This window comes from Myodes glareolus, chromosome 8, assembly GCF_982192425.1.
Source record: "Myodes glareolus chromosome 8, mMyoGla1.1, whole genome shotgun sequence".
Classification (NCBI taxonomy): Eukaryota; Metazoa; Chordata; class Mammalia; order Rodentia; family Cricetidae; genus Myodes; species Myodes glareolus.
In genome coordinates this window covers 20,133,185-20,155,003 of record NC_142033.1, presented here as the reverse complement: position 1 = coordinate 20,155,003, position 21,819 = coordinate 20,133,185, and the positions used below count along the sequence as shown (strand labels likewise).

At 39.0% G+C, this 21,819-nt stretch overlaps 1 pseudogene; it reads right to left on the bottom strand.

Annotated features, from left to right (window-relative positions):
• Positions 1-1,777: 1,777 nt before the first annotated feature.
• On the bottom strand, positions 1,778-20,589 carry LOC148121117 (sulfotransferase 2A1-like; annotated as a pseudogene).
• Positions 20,590-21,819: the final 1,230 nt, after the last annotated feature.

Below are 21,819 nucleotides of genomic sequence, written 5' to 3'. Positions count from 1 at the left end.
TAGAGAGAAGGGAGAAGGAGAGGATTCGGGATAGCTTGGCGGAATGGGATGGGTGGGATGGAGGAAGGATGGATATGTGAGCAGGGAAGGATATATCTCACCTAAGGGAGACAATTTTTGGGTTTACAAGAGACTTGATTCTAGAGGGGTTCCCAGGATCAAGGAGAGGTCCCCAGATTGTTCCCTGGGCAGCAGAGGAGAGGATGCCTGAACTGGCCTTGCTCTATAACCATACTGATGAATATTTTGCATATCATCATAGAACCTTCATCTGGGGCTGAATGGAGATATAGATAGAGACCCACATTGGAGCACTGGACTGAGCCCCCTGGTCCAAATGAGGAGCAGAATGAGGGAGAACATGAACAAGGAAGTCAGGATCGCGAGGGGTGTGTTCACCCACTGATACAAGGGGATTGATCTAATGAGAGCTCACCAAGGCCAGCTGGACTGGGACTGAACGAGCGTGTGATCAAACCAGATTCTCTGAATGTGGCTGACATGGGGGCTGACTGAAAAGCCATTGATAATGGCACTGGGACTTGTTTCGTCTGCATGTACTGTTTTTTTGTGATCCTAGTCTGTTTGGATGCTCAACTTCCTACACCTGGAGGGAGGGGGGAGGAACTTGGACTTCCCACAGGGCAGGAAACCCTGACTGCTCTTAGGACTGGAGAGGGAGGACAAGAGGGAATGGGGGGAGCGGGAGGGTATTGGAAGGAGGGGAGGAAGTGGAAATTTTTTATAAATAAATAAATGAAAAAAATAAGTCTAATAATACTCATAATTGATTGAGGAACTGGTTTTATTTAGAAATCACAGGAAGTGCAGAGCACTTCATCACACAAGTCATATCACTGTCGCTGAAACTGGATATTTCTTTCATGTGGGAAAGGAACCTGCTGTGCTGCTCCTAAGTACCAGTAGCTGTAGAAATCATTCAAAATCCCAATGGTGCTGCATCTGACCCATATGATAGATGGCAAAAACACTTCAGGGTTAATGCACTTTGTGAAATGCCAGTGAGTTCCACAGCCAGACCACACAAATGGTGCTCATTTTAGAAATCCCAAACCACCCTTGAAAATGTGAGCTTCATCTACGTGGTCAATATCTGTTTGCTACAATAAATTTCAACATTTCTTCAGGATCTCAGGGAAAATCAGCATGAGTTACTACAGGGAGACTTCATGAGATAGGAAACTAAAATCTAGTTCCTACGTACTCCAGATTAAAGTTCAGATGTGGTAAATTATCTTCATATTCTTTGTGAAGAAAGTCAACTGGACCTTTTCTGGTATGAATCCTATTTCTACCGCATTATCTCTTAGTTCTCACTTCTTCCTTAAATGAAATACAATTTACTCTTCTGGATTAGAGACAAAGTGCCGTAGACCATGTTTGATTGTGTCTGGTTCACCATAAGGATAGGGACCATTCCACCTTCTTGTTTACATTGTCCTGTTTTAGGTTTGGCACATTCTAGAATACACAGTCTTTACTTTTTTTTTTCTCAATGAACAATGTACAAACAAACTGAGGTGGTGAACTGGTTTTTTTTTTTCTATTCTCTGAGAAGTCTTCTGAGTGGTAACTAAACAAGCCTAGTTCAGCATCCTCATGAAGAGGAGGGGGAAACCTGGGAATTCTCTATGCTACTGCAGGTCTTGAAACAATTAATGCTATACTACAGATATTTTTTTCAATTATACGATTTATTCTTTGACCACACCCAGTCATTCACAATACAAATACATAATTTAAAAGTTTTATAAATTTATTGCCATGGGACCAGTTCTGGTGGAAAACCAATCATTTTCTCCTGGGATACTTTATCAAAGGCTTCATCTTGGGCTACAGTATGTGATTCCTTTTTTGTGTGATTTTTTTCAACTGTCTGAAATTTATTAAATTATAAAAGTTTCCATTTCCGACCCTCCTCCCAATACCTTCCCACTCCCCCCACTCCCCCCACTCCTCACTCTCCATCCCTAAAAGCGGTTAGGGTTTCCTGCCCTGTGGGAAGTTCAAGTTCCTCCCTCCTCCCTCTAGGTTCAGGAAGGTGAGTATCCAAACAGACTGGATCCCAAAAATCCAGTATATGCAGAGGAAACATATCCCAGTGTCATTGTCAATGGCTTTTCAGAAAGACTCCCGGCCAGCCACATTCAGAGAATCTGGTTGGATCACGTGCTCATTCAGTCCTAGTCCAACTGGCCTAGGTGAATTCTCATTAGATCAATCCCCTTGTATCAGTGGGTGATCGCACCCCTCGCGGTCCTGATTTCCTTTTTCATGTTCTTCCTCCTTCTGCTCCTCATTTGGACCTTGGGGGGCTCAGTCCAGTGCTCCAATGTCGGTCTCCGTCTGTATCGCCATCCATCGTCGGATGAAGGTTCTCTCTGGTCTTGCCTTCTTTGCTCACATTTTCTTTCCTTCTGCTTCTCGTTTGGACCTAGGGAGTTAAGTCCAGTGTTCCAATGTGGGTCTCTGTCTCTGTCTCCATTCATCGCCAGATGAAGGTTCTATGGTGATAAGCAAAATATTCATCAGTATGGTTATAGGCCAAGGCTGGTTCAGGCACCCTCTCCTCTGTCCAGAGAACAATCTGGGGATCTCTCCTTGGACCTGGGATCCCATTTATAATCAAGTCTCTTGTAAACCCTAAAATGACTCTCTTAGTTGAGGTATATTCTTCCCTGATCCCATATCCATCCTTCCTCCCTCCCCCCCCCATCCCAGTCCCCCGAGCTTTCCCCATTCCTCCCCTACTCCCTTCTATCTAACCCTCTCCCCTTCCAACAACCCTCCCACCCCCCCATGCACCCGAGGTTACCTGGGACTCTTGTCTATTTCCAATCTCCAAGAGGATAACTACATGATTTTCTTCAGGTTCACCTTCTTATTTAGCTTCTCTAGGATCACGAATAATAGGCTCAAAGACCTTTAATTACGGCTAGAATCCACTTATGAGTGAATACATACCATATTCCTCTTTTTGGGTCTGGCTTACCTCACTCACTAAAGCGTTTTCTATGTCCATCCATTTGCATGCAAAATTCAAGATGTCATTTTTTTTTATCGCTGAGTAAAACTCTAATGTGTATATGTTCCAAGGTGATTCCTTTTTTAAATAGTGGTTGTCTTCTCAGAAACTCATATTTCCTTAGCTGCATATATGACTCCAACTTTTGCCCTCTCCCCATACAACCATCCCTGTATTTCCCATATTTGTGTGATCTTTAATATTTATTTATTTTATTTATTTATTAAAATTTCCACCTCCTTCCTGCCTCCTTTTTCCTTCCCCCTCCCTACCTCCCCCTCCCTCTCTAGTCCTAAGAGCAGTCAGGGTTCCCTGACCCCTGTGAAGTCCAAGGTCCTCCCCCCTCCATCCAGATCTATAGTAGTGAGCATCCAAACAAACCAGGCTGCCACAAGTCAGTCCACGCAGTAGAATAAAAACCCGCTGTCATTTTCCTTGGTATCTCAGTCAGCTTTTATTGACAGCCACGTTCAGAATGTCCAGTTTGATCACATGCCCCATCACTCCCAGTCCAGCTAGCCTTGGTGAGCTCCCATTAGATCAGTCCCACTGTCTCAGTGGGTGGACGCACCCCTTGCGGTCTGACTTCCTTGCTCATGTTCTTCCTCCTTCTGCTCCTCATTTGGACCTTGGGCGCTCAGTCCAGTGCTCCAATCTGTGTCTCTGTCTATGTCTCCAAACATTGCCAGATGAAGGTTCTATGATGATATGTAAGATATTCATCAGTGTGGCTATTGGACAAGGCCAGTTCAGGCACCCTCTCCTTTGCAACCCAAGGAAAAATCTGGGGACCTCTCCTTGGACCTGGGAATCCCTCTAGAATCAATTCTCTTGCAAACACTAAAATGGCTCCCTTAATTAAGATATTTACTTCCCTGCTCCTACATCCACCCTTCCTCCATCCCACCCATCCCATTTAACCAAGCTCTCCCGAATCCTCCCCTTCTCCCTCCACTCTACCCACATTCCCTTACATTCAACCCCCCACACCCCCTTGCATCTAACATTAGCCTGGCAATCTTGTTTACTTCCAATATCCAGGAAGATAACTATATGATCTTCTTTGGGTTCACCTTCTTCTTTAGCTTCTCTAGGATCACAAATTATAGTCTCAATGGCCTTTAATTATGACTAGAAGCCACTTATGAGTGAGTACATACCATATACCTCTTTTGGCGTCTCTGTTACCTCACTCAGTAAAGCATTTTCTATTTCCAACCATTTGCATGCAAAATTCAAGATGCCATTGTTTTTTACCGCTGAGTAAAATCCAATGTGTATATGTTCCACAACTTCTTTAACCATTCTTCTATTGAGGGGCACCTAGGTTTTTTCCAGGTTCTGGCTATTACAAATAGTGCTGCTATGAACATTGTTGAACAAATACTTTTGTAATATACTTCAGATATTTTCTATTATCTGCTAACAAAGTTTTTATATAAACTTTCATTTTCCCTGAATGTCTATATTCAAACAAAGCTCAAGAAAAAGTTTTAAGTGACCACTTAGAATTTAGTTATTCTTGTGTAATTTTGCTCCCAGTATCATCAAACTAGAAAAGTTTAGATTGCACTCACTCACCATGCTTCCCTGTGATCACAATGTTTATGTCACTGTTATTGTCATCAAAAACACATTCTGTAGAATCTGCTTTTTTTTATCTTTGTTTCTTAACCTGACTAACGGCTATCATAATTCTTGATTTTCCATAAAGGGACCTTTCAGTGTCAACCCTCTTCAGACTTCAGTAAACTAAGTAGATAATTGCCTTCCATGGGGACCTCATTTTACCTTTTATGGAATTTGTGCAAGGGCTGATGCAATAATTTTGGCCTTTTCTTGTGTTGTGTTATTGGTCATTGACCCAAGAGAAAACACCACGACACCATGTTCCCCAGAACTCTGTGCAAAATCTTACATTTCTTGTGAATACAGAAATTGTTTTATTATTGAAGATCAATAGCAGACAAAATGCTGTTCAAATCACTACTAATCATGGAGAAAAATGAAGCATTATTGGAGAGATAAGCGCCACTGATCAAGCACAGATGATAATCATTGCTGTCATAATCACCTTGTAGTCATGGATATCAGCACTGTGCATATTCATATCTTTGAACACAAATATTCCAAGAATTATATCTTTGAAAATTTTTAAATTGCATTACATTCTACCTCAGGCTCCTGCTGTGGCCCACCTATTCCATAAACTTTCAGTTTGAAATTTTATCTATTATATTACATTTGTGAAGGAAACTTCCTGGACACAACAAGGTGACCCCATACTATATAACCTCTATAAAATGACAATTCACACATATCCAGAACTGGTTATGCCTTGCTAAGACAGGTAGTGTTAGAAAGTTGAATAGTAACTTGTGATAGAAGTGCACAACCCATTTAGCCTAGGACAGAAAACATATACCATTATCAATACTTACTAAGCTGAAGATGCTGTACAGACACTTCTTAAACACACTCTTAGAATGATAGTCATACAGTTACCAAAATATTGTAAAGGAAATATTGAGAAGTCTTTACTATTTAAAAATAAGATCCAATCACTAATTATTTGTGTTATCATTAGGTTAGTGCCTGACAAAAAAGGAAATTATAGGAGGAATGCTTTCGTTTGGACCATAGTTTGAACTTTTGGTGTACATCATGTCATTAAATCCATAAGAGTATTAATGGTGGTGAGAGCCTTAACAGCTATTCCTCTTGTATTGTGGCACTAAAAGGTGGCTATTTTTTGGAAATACCTGTAGAAGTAAACGCTTCCTCTTCTTAGTTGACCTTTTGTGGACTGTTAGGTTATGATATTGAGAATAGTAACCAATATAGGAAATTAATGTTGATAAGTGGTCTTTTTACTTGGATAGCCTCGCTTTAAGGTAATAATTTTTTGTCTAATGATTTTTTTTCAAAGAAATATGGAAAAATCTGGAGATATGATAATGCAAGACTCTGGATTTCTGTAAGCAAATTCTGTGGGACATTTAGATTGGAGTCCAGAAGACCAGAAATTGAAAAAAACAAAGTGTGAACAGTGTAGACTGAAATCACGGAATTTTTGTTGATGATGATGATGTATCAGGGTTAGTTGGTGGCCTTTATGATCTGTTTTTGTGAAGACTATTATTGTGCTTTATCTATGTTCTGAGAACTTGAGTAACACTAAATTCAAAAGCAATGGAATTTAGAGAATGTTTCACATCTGACCTACTTTTAAATGTAAATATGGAATCTGAACTCTGAAATCTTATTTGTTTGAATGGCACCAATGTCAGTGAAGACAAAGAATGTGGCAGTTCCAAAGAACAGAGACACTCCTGCCATACATATTTTGTAGGGGCAACTGTTTATCCGTTGTTTTTAGAGGACGTTTGTTGCCTAGAAAATAAACGTTGAGTGTTTTTCACAGGTTACAATTTCTTCATTTGAAAATAATCTTCATTTTAATTGTTCTACACTAGTCAGAGATTCAAGTCCAGTGCACTTCGAGATTTGGCACTAAAAGAAGAAAAAGAATAGAATTTTATAAAAAGCTACTGTGATGTTTTTGATGTATATGTAACATAAACAATGAGAAGTCGTTCACTGTAAGTGCTATGCTTGCCTTGCCAGTGTATCTCTCCAACCTCTAGGGAAGAACTGTAAGAAAATATAGACAATGAAATAGGCAACCATATTAAAAGAAAAGAAAAGGAACAAAGGAAGGAAGGTGCTAGGGAGGCAGTGGCGAAGGAAGGAAGGAACTAAGTCTCTTTATCATGCAATTTTAGCTAGTAATACAGATCACTAAAAGATGGTCTGTTTGCCGTACTCTTCTGAAGATTACCTGTCAACATAATGTCAAACACATATACACACTATACAACATGAGAGGAGGTAATGATGAAGGAAAATGAATTTTATATGGAGAGATATTCATAACTTGAGTTGCTACCAAAGAAAAGACAATGTGCCGGGAGACCAGAAACAGTGGAAATGAACTCAAGCTGCAACAGAGGTTAAAACTCAGAAGCCCTGAACCAAAACATCTGCAATTTGCTTGAGAAGCTGTACAGCCTGTATGGGATCTGTGGAGGCTACATAAAACACTTCCAAACTCACGACGTTCTGGTTACATCTATTATTTTTCTTTTGGCTTCAACCACCAAGGTACTTCACAAAAAAAGTGAGAGTGCCCATTTTATTGAAATTGGAAAAGATTGTACATAGTGAGAGATTGAATGTTTAGGCTTCTTAAAACTTGCTGAGGGTTGTTTTGTGAGTCTACTTTATGATTGATAGATTCTGGAGAATATGTCATGTTCTGATGGTAGAATATACATCCCACATCTATTGTGTAAAATCTGTTATCAACACTGGGTAAGTCAGTTAGGTTATGTTAATAGCTTAATCCCATATTGCATTTGTTGACTTTCTTTGTTGATATGATAAACTCAATATCTTATTTTAAATTTATTATAATGTTTACAAAAACAAGGCCTGATTCTCCCTTGGAGCCATATATTGTCTTATTGTTTCAGAAATTTTGTGTCTGCATATTGTGATTTATCCATAGAGCAAGTCAACTGTATTGATTTTATAAATGGGAAGTCATGCTGGCTAGTTTTGCTTACTAAGTTTAGTTGAATAAGAAATATCTAGGGCAATATGATATAATTCTTCATTTATGTATGGACAATAGTCCTGATGACTGCAAGATGCAGGACTCCCAGCTTCTTCTCTAGCATGTCTGACTCATGCCACCTTGCCCCACCATGATGATGATGAACTGAACCACTGAGCTGTGAATGAGTGTCTTTCTTTCTAAGAGTTACCATGGTCATGGTGTCTCCTCACAGCAATAGGTATAGCCATAGGTTAATACCAGTTCTGAACCCATTTTTAGGAGTTATTAGTATAACACATTGAACATTATACTGAGAAAATTCAATCAACTGCATATTCTCACTTGAGTTCCTGCTCCATATCACTATCTTGGGATTGTACCTAGTAGGGTTCCTGTGAAGTAGTTGGCGGACACTATCAGCAGTTTAGTTTTCAGTCTTACCATAAGTCATGGGCTCTGTCACCGCCAGATTGCCATAGGAACTACAACATTGTAACCCAATTGGCTCAAACTGTAGAGAGCCTTCAGGAAAAGATGAGTATGCCTTTTTATTCCACTGTTGCCCAGGTATCAATTTTAAGTTTCTGCTTATTTTTCTGCAGACTGATGAAGAAATACTATAGCCTCAACAACAAGAAAACTGTCAGAAATTCTGGCATGAGGGTTTTTGTTTGGGGAGGTCCAAAGAAGCAGAAAAGTAGTCCCATCCACCGATTACTTATCCTAGGGAGTTGTCAAAACTGCTAGCCTGATTGTTTTGACCTCTGTTGAAACTCTTACATTCCTATGAAGAACTCAGCTAGCCTTACTCATTTGTACCCCAGGAAAGGTTGAATAATTCATACTCAGAAACACTACCTAATAACACGAGAAACAAAATGTTAGTGTTCATAATTGTACATCCCCATTGAGCAAAAGAACTATTCACTGATGAGAATGTGTCCACCTTCAAAAAACTGTTTCAGACCTTGGAATCTGACTGGAAGCACTCTGGGCCCAAAAGTGTCACTTCAGTCTTGTGCAATAAACAATCACCCTACCTTGCTAGCTGGCAATATACAAGACCCATCAAATGTTATCAATGCAAAGCCACAACCAATACTTATTCGGGCAGATAATAAATCTTTAAGATATGGTGGCTGAGAAATGCACGTCCATTTCCCACATTGTCTGGTGGTCAGAGAATCTGAGAGAGTAACTGGCACAATCTGCACCCCCAGACACAGGATGTGGTTGCCTGCCCTCATTTAAAGTTGAGTAAACTCAGTGCTCTTCTGAGGTAGTGTTGTGATCCAGCTGCTGTCACTCACCCTGACTGACAGCGGAACTTCCTAGTGATCTGTTTTTGACAAGGATGTTTGTGTTCTTTCTGGCCGGTGGGTCTCCACAGAAGGAGTAGAGGTATAAAAGGTTGCTGCGAAAAATAAAGGTTGCTGTTCTTCCACCTGAAGAGAAGCCTCCGTGTCTCAATACCAGAACCCCCCCCCCCCACCACCTGTCTTGGCTATCCAGGCTTCACTGGCTGCAGCAAGTGGAGGTCCCGCCGAGATCTGGAAAGTAGGGATAAGTGAATGGGGTCACTCCAACTGCGGGCTAAATCGAGGAGGAGCATATTGGGGAAGGTAAAGTGTTTTTATTTTGCATCCCCAGAGATAACTCTGAGGGACATCCTCCAAAAGATAAGCAAGTATAAAGTGACAGGAGGGTGAATTGAAAGGCCTCAAAAAGTAACTGAAACTCTTAAAGCAACAAGACAAGTAGTAACAAGGAAGACAGCCAAGATTTTGTACAGGACGGGGTTTAAATGTTCTAGAATGGGAACAAGTCAAGTCAGATTAAAAAGAGTATGTATGTCTTCATCTCCAGAGATGCTCTGAGGGATGCTCTCTGGAAGATTGGCCTGTAGGGAAGTAATGAAAAGAAGGCAGGAAGGTGAATTGAGGATCTCAAAAGATAGAGTGTGTAGAGATATATGTTATTGTGTTGATTGTGTTGTCTTTTGTGTTCTGGACTGGAGAAAGACATTTGATCTGGGAACTGCTAAGAAAGGTATTTTGACTTTAAAATACAGGCCTAAGGATTTGATGTTTTGGAAAAGAGGTTCTGTTTTTGTCTCCACAGAGGATGAGAACTTGTGGATTCATTGCAAATTTCACGGTATGAATCACCGAGACCCCTGAAATGTTGGTGTAAAATACACCCAAGAATGCAGCACCCCCACTCAGCAGTAAGTAGCAGGTTGATGACGCCCAAACTCTCTAAAAGATTGTTGAAGTGGGGCCGCTTCAATGGTTCAGGAGCAGCAAACTTGCTTCCCTGAGTTCGGCTCCACTCCATGCAGCAGTTTGGATCACAAGTGAGTGCAGCTGGGGCTAGAAGGCAGCTGGAGCAGAGCTTTGCCACCACAGCTACTGCTGCTGGACTTGTTCTCTCACAGACTGTGCAGACAATGAGTCAGCAATGCTTAGGACAAATTCAATTGGACATGTTGACCTTAAACTAACAAGTAGCTCTGGTTCAGAAGCAAGTGGACTATCTTTGGACATTTTAACAGTTAATCATGTTAGGTGTTTTACTCAGGGCACTGTATTGCATGCTTCTGCTACTGTTATGGAACTCAACTGTCATATGAGAGCGGTTTGGAATACTGCTCTTCTTAATTTTATCACCCAGTTAGTACATGCTAGATGGTTGCAGCGCTGGTATGGCTCCTTGACACAGTCAGTCCTGAGGATACTTGGTTTAGGGCTATGTGTCTGGGTAGCCACGAACAGGCAATACTTTGGGGGCAGGATGCTACCTGAGACAGGGAATATTAGAGGGCTATTCCCCATGACAGACAAGGTATTAGAAAATAAAATGGGGAAGTTGTTGTGATCCAGCTGTTCTCACTCACCCTGAGTGACAGTGAAACTTCCTTGTGGTCTGTAATTGACAAAGATGTTTGTGTTCTTTCTGGTTGGTGGGTTTCCACAGAATGAGTAGAGGTATAAAAGGTTGCTGGGAAAAATAAAGTTTGCTGTCCTTCCACCTGAAAAGAAGCCTCCCTGTCTTAATCCCACCATTCTTGTCTATACAGGCTGCACTGGCTGCAGCAGGTAGGATGCTAATAATATTCTGCTCCTTCCATTTTAACTATGAGGTCACCAGGGGAAGAAGATTTTTTCTGCCTACTTGACCAAGTGGACTTGAGTAAAACATGACTTGAGTCACCCAGCAACCTAGACAACAGAATGTTAATGAAGCAATAGTTACATGCTCCCCGACTTTACCATCATATAAATGCTGTTGGAAAAAATAAACGCAGGTGATTTTGGGATCTTAATAATCACTGAAATTTTCTCCTGGTACTGTCATGTGATTTTTCTCTTCACCTCTACCCTGGGAAGAAGTGGTTTTTATTGGGCTGGTCCCCAACATAAAACCAAGCCAACAGGGTGTAACTTGCATTAGAATATGTATTTATTTTCATCCCACAAATTTTATAAGTGAAATTTGATAGAAAATGCTATAAAATTCTGCTTTGGTAATCTGTTTTTAACAAAATGCTCCTTGTTTTGGGTTATATAGATGAGATGTGGATGCTCTTTGAGAATGAAATGAATTTATGGTAATAGACATGTGTGACTTAACAGGAGAAAACAGACTTCCAAGGATGGTTCTCTATCAGGCTCATCTTCCTGCTATTTTCCCCTGATCATTGGCCCTCACAACCTTTCACCTGTCATTAGGCTTTAATGAGGGATAATTGTGATGCCTTCGTGTGGCAATTTTCTCTGAAATAAAATCTTCCATCTTTTCGGGAAGTTCCTTAAGATCTAGAATATCTTGAGAGAGGAAAAACATTCCACCCTACAGGAATGATCTATAAGACTCAGAATGTTCGGAGGGATACTGAAACATCCTACCCTGTAAGACAGCTTCTTGATTCTAGGATGTTAACAACTCCAAAAGTTTCAGGAACTCTCTGAGACCAACTAGATTCACTTGACCTTCTATAGCGTCTTATAAGCAGTAAGAATTGTTATATTATACTCTCTTACAAGATGAATAACCTGAAGGAGGAAGAGACAATCCAAGCTGTCGGGAAGAGTTTCAGGACAACTGAACAGCTTTGTAGAGACATGTTCTAACCTATCAAACTGCCTTCAAGTTGTACACTGAGCTCTAGTTTTCAAGAGTTCATGAGACAGATGATAGGGACTTTAAGTTTTAGTTGAAACAGAACAACCACAAAATTGTTTTAGCATAGTAAAATTTGTTGACAAAAGTATTAAAATACCTACATAAAAGACATAGTAATATATGGATATATTTACATGTCTAATGTGGGCCTATTAGAAAGAGCCACAAAGGATCTATTGTGCAAAGGATATCTGATATCAATCATATGATAATAAAGAGTTATAGGATGAGACTAGAATAAACAGACAGAAATTATTAGAAGTTAAGTTTCATTTATGAGTGGCAAATAAACTACTCAAATATTTAAAACAAAGAATTATTTTAAACTTTATTAGTGTTCAGGGATGTGTTCTCAAGCTCATCAGAGACATTTCCTATAGTAACTGAGAAAATAATAGAGTTATTTAAATTGTCCCTCAAGAAAATTATTCTGACATTTGGACTAGAAAACTCTATTCAAAATGATGTTGGGCCTCATCTTCCTTTGCCTCCTCCTTCTCCTTTCCTCAACCTCTTCTTTCTTTTGAGACAGTGTCCCATGTACACCATCCAACCTAACCTTACAAACCTTATAAACATTTCTTTTCCCTTGATGAAAGTGAATCATCTTACTGAGGACCCTACTAGGCTCTGATGTCTATCAGCCAATGTTAATAAAGTTTTCTGCCTGAAGGTTGATTCAACTTTGAAACTTCTCTTCAACCCATCTTCTCCAGTTCCTCTAGTTATGTAGACATCTGACTTTAAAATTCTGGTCTTCTTGCTGATATCAACTATGTGCTGGGCTAATTTGAATAAGCAACTACTTTCAGCTCCATCTTTTGCTTCTAATGTCACAAAATGGTGAATCAAATATTGCAAATAACTTGGAATATGCATGTGTAGTAGAAACCTTACTTGATATGTAAAGTGAAAAAGATGAACTATGTCTTTTTTTTTTTTTTTTTTTTTTTTTTTTTTTTTTTTTTTTTTTTTTTGGAGGCACGGTTTTTCTTTGTATCTTTGGAGTCTGGTCTGGAACTCACTCTATAGACCAAGCTGGTCACAAATGCACAGAGATCTGATTACCTCTGCCTCCCAAGTGCTGGAGTAAAAGTCATACACCACCACTGCTCTGCATTTAAAGGGAACTTTTAATACTGTTGAGATATCTTCTTGCAGTCAGAAAAAGTTTAAATTGTTTCTTTACTCTGAATTAGACTGCCACGCTTAAAAGGACATTGTTTTGGTACATAGCCCCATCAAGATCTAAACCAAAAAGGTTTAACACAGACAATAATTTACACTGTTCTCTTCATTGCTCAGATCCAAAGAAAACCTTCATTGCAGATTAAAATAAAAAAGTCAAATCTATTGGCTGCAGTGGTTTCCACACAAGCCTGATTAAATTTATGTCTTATAGGCCACACTATATCCATTCCCTATGCCCTACCCAAAGAATAAGCCATGCCCCATAGCCTATGTCTCCTCTGCCTCTTACACTGCACAGGTCACATATTAAAATGTTGTTAGTGAAGAAACTTCTTCTCATAAACCTTGAGGAGTCGATTCAACCATGTGCCTGGAGGGACTGAATCATCTCACTGAAAAGACCTAACTGTTTTCTGATACTCAACTGTCTGCCAGTTTTAAAACTCTTGCTGAACATTATTCAACTTTGTACCTTCTCTTGCACCCCTATTTTCCTATCCCTTCTGAATAATCATCAATACATAATTTAAGTCCTCTTGGAATTGTGTGTAAAAGAACCCATCTAGCCTATGTGACAGCTTGTATCAACACTTTAAGTCAGAGAATGATAAGGATTTTCTGATTTAATTAATCCAAATAACTTAATCCTGAGCTAGGATTAAGTAGTACATACAGAAATTGAGTCAGATAGTAAGCACTTGACCTTAGTATTATTTCTTTAGTTTGTACATATAAAATGTATACCTTAATTTGTAGATATGTTTTGTAAGCTGACAGCCTACAAATACATCTTACTACAAAGGAATGAAGACGAAATTTTTTACTTAGCATGTAGCATGTTCCGCAGAGAAGAAAAATTTTACCCTTTGTCATATTCTGCTTCTCTTAGCCAACATTGACAGATTCCAGGACTCAATGTTTAGATACATGGACAAATGTTACTCTCATCCTTAATCAGAGAAGCCCTGCTTTGCAATGAACAACTATAAAAGAAGCATGTCTGCTCAATATGCTGAGAATGAGTGGCACTTGAATGCTCATGGCTTTTTGGGACCCTAGTCTGTTTGGATGCTCTCCTTCCTAGACCTGGATGGAGCGGGGAGGGCCTTGGACTTCCCACAGGGCAGGGCATCCTAACTTCTCTTAGGACTGAAGAGGGAGGGGGGAATGAGAAAGGGAAGGAGGAGAGCAGAAGGGAGAAGGAATTGGGAGGAGGTGGAAATTTTTAATAAATAAAAAATAGGGAATTTATATAACCAAGTCCAGAAATGTCTTCATTATCATCTAAATGTTGCAGCGCTTACATCTGCAAAGTTACCACTATGTAAATGATGCTTCCAGATTTTGAGATAAGTATGTGCCCCAAACACCTTGGACAATAGCTGTATCTGAAGACATACAAAAACTAACTAAATACATTTCTGCTCCCTTGTTTCTGTGAAGGTGCACTTTGGTCTGTAGTCTTAATTTAGACTCTTTCTTTTCTAATTGCTTTGAGTTTTCATAAGATAGAGCTTTCAATGTGTGAGTTATGCCCTCAAAGCACTTTTCAAGTGGGACCAGTAAAAGGCACATGATTTCTTACTAATGGTGCAAACCTGTTCAACAATTACAACTACGTCTTCAGTACCCTTCTTGCTGGCAACTGAAAACTTTCTCATACTGCTTTCCTTGCCAACTTTCCCATTTTTTATGACTATGTACTATATTTCAGTGCAGATCTGAATTAAAACAGCAAGAAGCAGTGATACCATATCCTGATGCAATTTGGCTTAAAATTTCTTCTACCAAATGAATCAATACCCTACTTTTTAATTTGTCTTCAATCAGCTTCTAGGCACATGGGCAGAATAAGCCAGATTCTTTGACAAAATATGATTTAAATGGCCTATAATCCAGTTGCCCTTAGAGTCCTCGGTCCTCACAGCAAGCATCATACAAGATCAAAGAAAACAACTGAGAGAGCTGCACCATTTATTTTCTTTAAAGGCGATGCTAGGGTTTAGAGGAGAATTAGTTGAGTGATGGATGAATGACAGATGTGGCATGTGATGACGCTGGAACAATGAGAAGGGGTTTTCAATCGAACACTTAAAGTACATTCTGAATGTAAGAAATTGAATGTTTAATAGTTTATGTTTCTTTTAAGTTTTCAACTTAAAGAGTTGATATGTTAGCACCATCAATTTCTTTCTTGTTCCTTTTTTTTCCATTACCCTCTTCCCCAACGTATCAAATAGAACCAAAATCACTCGAGAAATCAGTAGAGAAACACTGTCATAAAGGCTTGCTCATTAGTACATAATACTCATGCGTAGTCATGTGTCCATGGGGTTGGAAGAGGTTTTGTCAAATATAGTGATGTTGTTAGCCTCAGAAATCATAGACTGTTATCAAAATATCAAATGCAAGGAATGAAAAACTTCACTTTCATTTATTGGTTTGGTGGGGAGAGGGTGCCCTTGACTCTTCCCAAAAATATAAATTCTAGAAATTGTCCTTGATAGCTTCCCAGATCTTGAAGATAAGATGTCTGAAGACATTATACACTTCAGACTTAGGACCTGGAGCAATTGAGAAGTGATTGTTCTGGAAACATCCTCTTTGAGAATTTTCATAGTATTAGAAGAGGCTACATAATATCTCTAGATAGAAATTTAATCAATAGTCCTATTAGCTGTCAGACCTATAACTTATAACAATGTATGGCATGGCAAGATATCCATAAGAGCAAAATGTGGCACTTTTATCTTACGTGTAACCAGATAAATCTAACTCTGATAGAATTTGAGGCCAATTGAGTGATAAGAAATTCATGTGTGATACTGTAAAGTGAGTCAGTTGCCCAGACTGGATAAATCACAGACCCCAGAAGTAGAGCCTCCCACTGCTGTTTTCCAAAACAAGTATCATTCCTAACTATATTATTAGCTTTATCCTTATAATCACAGGTAACTGTAACTCTCACAACTCATCAAAAATCTTTTATTGCAGCAAGTGGAGAATATTGCAGAGATCCAAAGCTGCTCAAAAAGGAAGAGAATAAATGATCATTGGATTCCCAAACCTAGTAAGTACACTTAGAGCAGCACAACTTCTAAATCAAATGCAATGGAAACATTTTGGAAAAGATATCAGAAGAACATAAGAGCCAGGGGACCAGGATGCCTGATGGAAGATGGTAACATATACATACATACATACATAGACACACAAATATATATACTTGTATATGTATGTATATATATAAATATATATAATAAATATAAATATAAAATATATATATATATTTGTATTATTGAGATATTGCATCCATGAAATCTCACCAGTGTGATTGCCTAAATAAGACCTGCCTAATGACAGCACCATTTCACCCACCAACGGAGATAGGGAAAATTTCACAAAGTCCTTTTCCTATAGGGAAATCTGTGGGCAATCAATGGCTGTCAAGATGGGAGTGCCAGGTTTCTCCAGTATGATCTCCCTGATCTACTATCCAATATTCCATTGTCAGTCCTAAGCATGTGTATATGACATACATCAAAAATAGAAATCAGTGGCATGGTGATATGGTAGAGGGTAAAGCAGGAATTGAAGGAAACAGTAATGAGCCTGAAAATAATGAAAATATAGTACCTGCGTATGTTTTCCTCAAAAATGAAGTATTTCACAAAGGAAAAGGATTAATAAAACATGTATTAAGTCTGACAGAAGTCTTTTTAGGGCATTCAGGACAACCACAGTGTTGTATTGTGCCAGGACAACCATGACAACCAGAGTGCTGGATTGATCCAGGAATACCATGGCAATCAGAGTTCTGTATTGTAGACAGGATTGGTAGCACCCACCTTGAATCCCTGCAGTCCGGAGGCAGAGGCAAGCAGATCTCTGTGAGTTTATGGCCAGCCTGGTCTACAAGGGCTACTTCTAGGACTGGTTGCAAAGCTACAAAGAAACTTGGTATTGTAAAAATAACAACAGTGTGCTGTATTGTTGTATAATAAACACTGTGAACTTTTTGTGATGGGCAATATGTCATTGATCATTAATGTTACTTAGTGGTTTTTGAAATTCCTGCTTTAGAAAAGGGAAAAGGTATAAAATTGAATCTGTAAAAGACAAGGTAAGAGCACAATGCTCCTTATAATAGAGAGCTACTTTTACAATGCACACTTTGTTCCTAGAATACAAAAATACAATGCCTGCTAACATTTCATTCTCCTTCAAGCAAAAAAAAATATTTAAAAGTTAGTTTTATTTTTGACTTTTCTAAAACGAATCAGGTTGCTTCCTATCACTCTTTAGCTTGTTACTCATCCTTCAGTTTCCCAGAGTCTTACCCAGAAGGTCCTTCTGGGGAATACACTGGAAAATCCTGGCATTGGGATCTAAAGTATCTGGTTTCATATCCTTAAATCTCCAAAACACCTTTTAGTCGTTATATCATACTTCAAAACTTAAAAAAAAGTATGTTAGCAATTAGGCATTGCAAAACTAAATGCCCTTTGAATACCCAGTGTGCAAAACATGTAAAGAGACATTAGACAATAAGAACTATCAAAACATAAGGCAGAGTATGGTAACACCATCTATGCTTTTCTTTACATTTAATCAGGTCGAATGTCATCATGACTTTTTATGTGCAGTTATGTGCACATATGAGAGAATTAATGAACAAGAATATTTTTTAAAACTTTATATGTTCATAAATCATCTGCAAGGAAGAATGATTAAACTTTATGTGTATTTACTACAATTCTTCTAATTTTCCATTATTAAATTCATGTCAGTTAAAAAACCAAGATCTTATATTCATTTGTCTTTAATTTTAATAGGGTTTGACACGCGTTTTTGGTATTCGTCACTTATTTTTGGCAAATATTCCATATTTATATTTTCTCTTCTTTTACAAGTGTTTTGGAGAAGGTTCCACCATGGATAATCAGAGAATAGTGTTTCTGTCTATCCTATCCTGGCCATAACTTCACAGAGTATATGTGTTTAAGTTGTTCACTAACTACTAGTGACTTTGTTGCTGGCATAAAATTTGCTTGTGCCCTTCTGCATATTGAGGAGATTTTGCCTCCAGTACAACAAAAACCCACAAAGAGAGACTGACATAATTTCTTTTAACATATAAAAAATAACTCTAATATTATTCATAATTGATTGAGAAACCAGTTTTATTTAGGAATCACAGGAAGTGCAGAGCACTTCATCACACAAGTCATATCACTGTCGCTGAGACTGGATATTCCTTTCATGTGGGAAAGGAACCTGCTGTCCTGCTCCTAAGTACCAGTAGCTGTAGAAAGCATTCAACATCCCAGTGGTGCTGCATCTGACCCATATGATAGATGGCAAAACACTTCAAGGTTAATGCACTTTGTGAAATGCCAACCAATTCCACAGTCAGACCACACAAATGGTGCTCATTTTAGGAATCCCCAAACACCCTTTTAAATGTGAACTTCACATACATGTTCAATATCTGTTTGCTACAATAAATTTAAACATTTCTTCACGATCTCAGGGAAACCCATCATGAGTTACTATAGGGAGACTTCATGGGATAGGAAACTAAAATCGAGTTCCTACATACTCCAGATTACAGTTCAGATGTGGTAAGTTATCTTCATATACCCTATGAAGAGAATCAGCTTGACCTTTTCTGTCATCAATCCTATTTCTACTGAATTATCTCTTAGCTCCCACTTCTTCCTAAATGAAACACACTTTACTCTTCTGGGTTAGAGACAAAGTGCCGTAGATAATGTTTGGTTGTTTCTGGTTCACCATAAGGGCAGGGACCATTTCACCTTCTTGTTTACATTGTCCAGTTTTAGTTTGGGCACATTCTAGAATAGACAATCTCCTTACTGTTTTTTTCTCAACGAACAGGGTACAAACAATTTAGGTAGTGAACTGTTATTTTCCATTCTCTGAGAAGTCTTCTGAATGGTAACTAAACAATCCTAGCTCAACATCCTCATAAAGAGAGTAGGGAAACTTGGGAAGTCCCTATGCTACTGCAGGTTTGGAAACAATTAATGCTATATTACAGATTTTTTTTAATTATACGATTTATTCTTTGACCACACCCAGTCATTCACAGTACAAATATATGATTTAAAAGTTTTATGAATTTACTACCATGGGACCAGTTCTGGTGGGAAAAAAATCATTTTTTTTCCTAGAATACTTTATCAAAGGCTTCAACTTGGGCTACAGTAAAGTGATTCTTCCAGTCTTCAGTCATGCCTTTCCTCATGAGATTCAAACCATTAGTAACCACATCTTCTGGGATGATGCGAAGATTGGACATTTTATTTTCTTTCATGACTTGGAAGGAACTGTACTTGAGGACCAGATCCAGTTCATCTTTCTCTAAATTCTTTCCTAGGAAGTCACAGACCTTCTCTATGGTTCCTCTTGTGTCCTGTTTCAGGTCTTCATAGCTCAAAAGCAAGAAGTTGTACCTTTCTCTCATGGACAGCCAGGCACGGGTGTGCTCATACCTTGATCCATATAAAATATTTCCTTTGAGGAACCATTCAAAATCATTTATCAGAGAATCTGGATTCTTAACAAGGATTGTCTTGTGAAAGAAAAAATAATCAGAGACAAGAACTTCTCTGGAATTTCTGATGACATAGATCATCTGAAACTGACATAGAACTGAAGAAAGACTTGGGGAAAAGATAGAAGGGAAGATGAGAATGATGAGCCATGGTCCTTCCTGATTGATTACAATTTGATATTTTATTTGAGTCTCTACCCAGGGTGAGCATTCCCAGATGGGCACAGCTTGAATCCACTTGGGATTCCCCTTGGTCTGAATCAAGCAGACAGTCTCAATCAGCCAGTTAGTTCCTGATTTGGGGTAAGTCAATATGACTGTGTCTTCATCTCTAATCACAAACATATCACCGATTTCTTCAAGTATTTCTTTTTCAAACCCTAATGCAAAGAAAGCTATTCTTTCAAACCAAAGGTAGTCTGACATGGCAAAGAGCTCTTTGTAGGTGCTGCTGGGATCCCAACTTTAGCCACCTGTACAGCTTCTAGCTAATCTTGAGATCTAATGTTTATAGTACAATGAATAGAAATCATTAACAGACAGTAGTTTATTTCAAAACTAACTACTGAAAGGCAGAAAGAGATATTGTAACAAAGTAAAAGGTTGTTGTATTAAGCAATTGTGAACTTATACAGAGATCACTCTCTAACATTTCTGAGCCTGAGTTCACGACTCCAAACTAGAAACTCAATAATACATACTAGGTCATAGAAATGGGACTTACTTATCATGCTTTCTAATTCAGTTTAGTTATCAGAGTGGTTTCAAATGTGTGAAAAAATTACAGAGATCATGCAAAATGTTGCAAGATGTGATTCCTTTTTTAAATAGTGGCTGTCTTCTCAGAAATTCATATTTCCTTAGCTGCATATATGACTCCAACTTGCGCCCTCTCCCCATACAACTATCCCTGTATTTCCCATATGTATGTGATCTTTAATATTTATATTTTTTATTTATTTATTAAAAATTTCCACCTCCTCCCCGCCTCCCTTTTCTCCCCACCCCACCTCCCCTCACTCTCTATTCCTAAGAGCAGTCAGTGTTCCCTGCCCCCTGTGAAGTTCAAGGTCCTCCCCCTTCCATCCAGGTCTTTAAAGGTGAGCATCCAAACAAACCAGGCTCCCACAAAGTCAGTCCGTGTAGTAGAATCAAAACCCAGTGCCACTGTCCTTGGCTTCTCCGTTAGCATTCATTGCCAGCCACATTCAGAGTGTCCAGTTTGATCACATGCTCCATCACTTCTAGTCCAGCTGGCCTTGGTGAGCTCCCATTAGATCAGTACCACTGTCTCAGTGGGTGGACGCACCCCTCGTGGTACTGACTTCCTTGCTCATGTTCTCCCTCCTTCTGATCCTCATTTGGACCTCGGGAGCTCAGTCCAGTGCTCCATTGTGGGTCTCTGTCTCTTTCTCCATCCATTGCCAGATGAAGGTTCTATGGTGATATGTAAGATATTCCTCAGTGTGGCTATGGGACAAGGCCAGTTTAGGCACCCTGTCCTCTGCTGCTCAAGGAACAATCTGGGGACCTCTCCTTGGACCTGGGAACCCCTCTAGAGTCAAGTTTCTTGCAAACACTAAAATGGCTCCCTTAATTAAAATATATCCTTCCCTGCTTCCATATCCACCCTTCCTCCATCCCACCCATCCCATTCCACCAAGCTCTCCTGAATCCTCCCCTTCTCCATTCTCTCTACTCATCTCCCCTTACATTCAACCCCCCTCACCCCCTTGCACCCAACATCAGCCTGGCAATCTTGTCTACTTCCAATATCCAGGAGGATAACTATATGATTTTCTTTAGGTTCACCTTCTTCTTTAGCTTCTCTAGGATCACGAATTATAGGCTCAATGGCCTTTATTTATGACTAGAAGACACTTATGAGTGAGTACATACCATATACCTCTTTTTGGGTCTGGGTTACCTCACTCAGTAAAGCCTTTTCTATTTCCAACCATTTGCATACAAAATTCAAGATGTCATTGTTTTTTACCGCTGAGTAAAACTTCAATGTGTATATGTTCCACATCTTCTTTAACCATTCTTCTATTGAGGGGCATCTAGGTTGTTTCCAGGTTCTGGCTATTACAAATAGTACTGCTATGAACATTGTTGAACAAATGCTTTTGTAATATACTTCAGATATTTTTATATTATCAGATTACAAAGTTTTTATAAAAACTTTCATTTTCC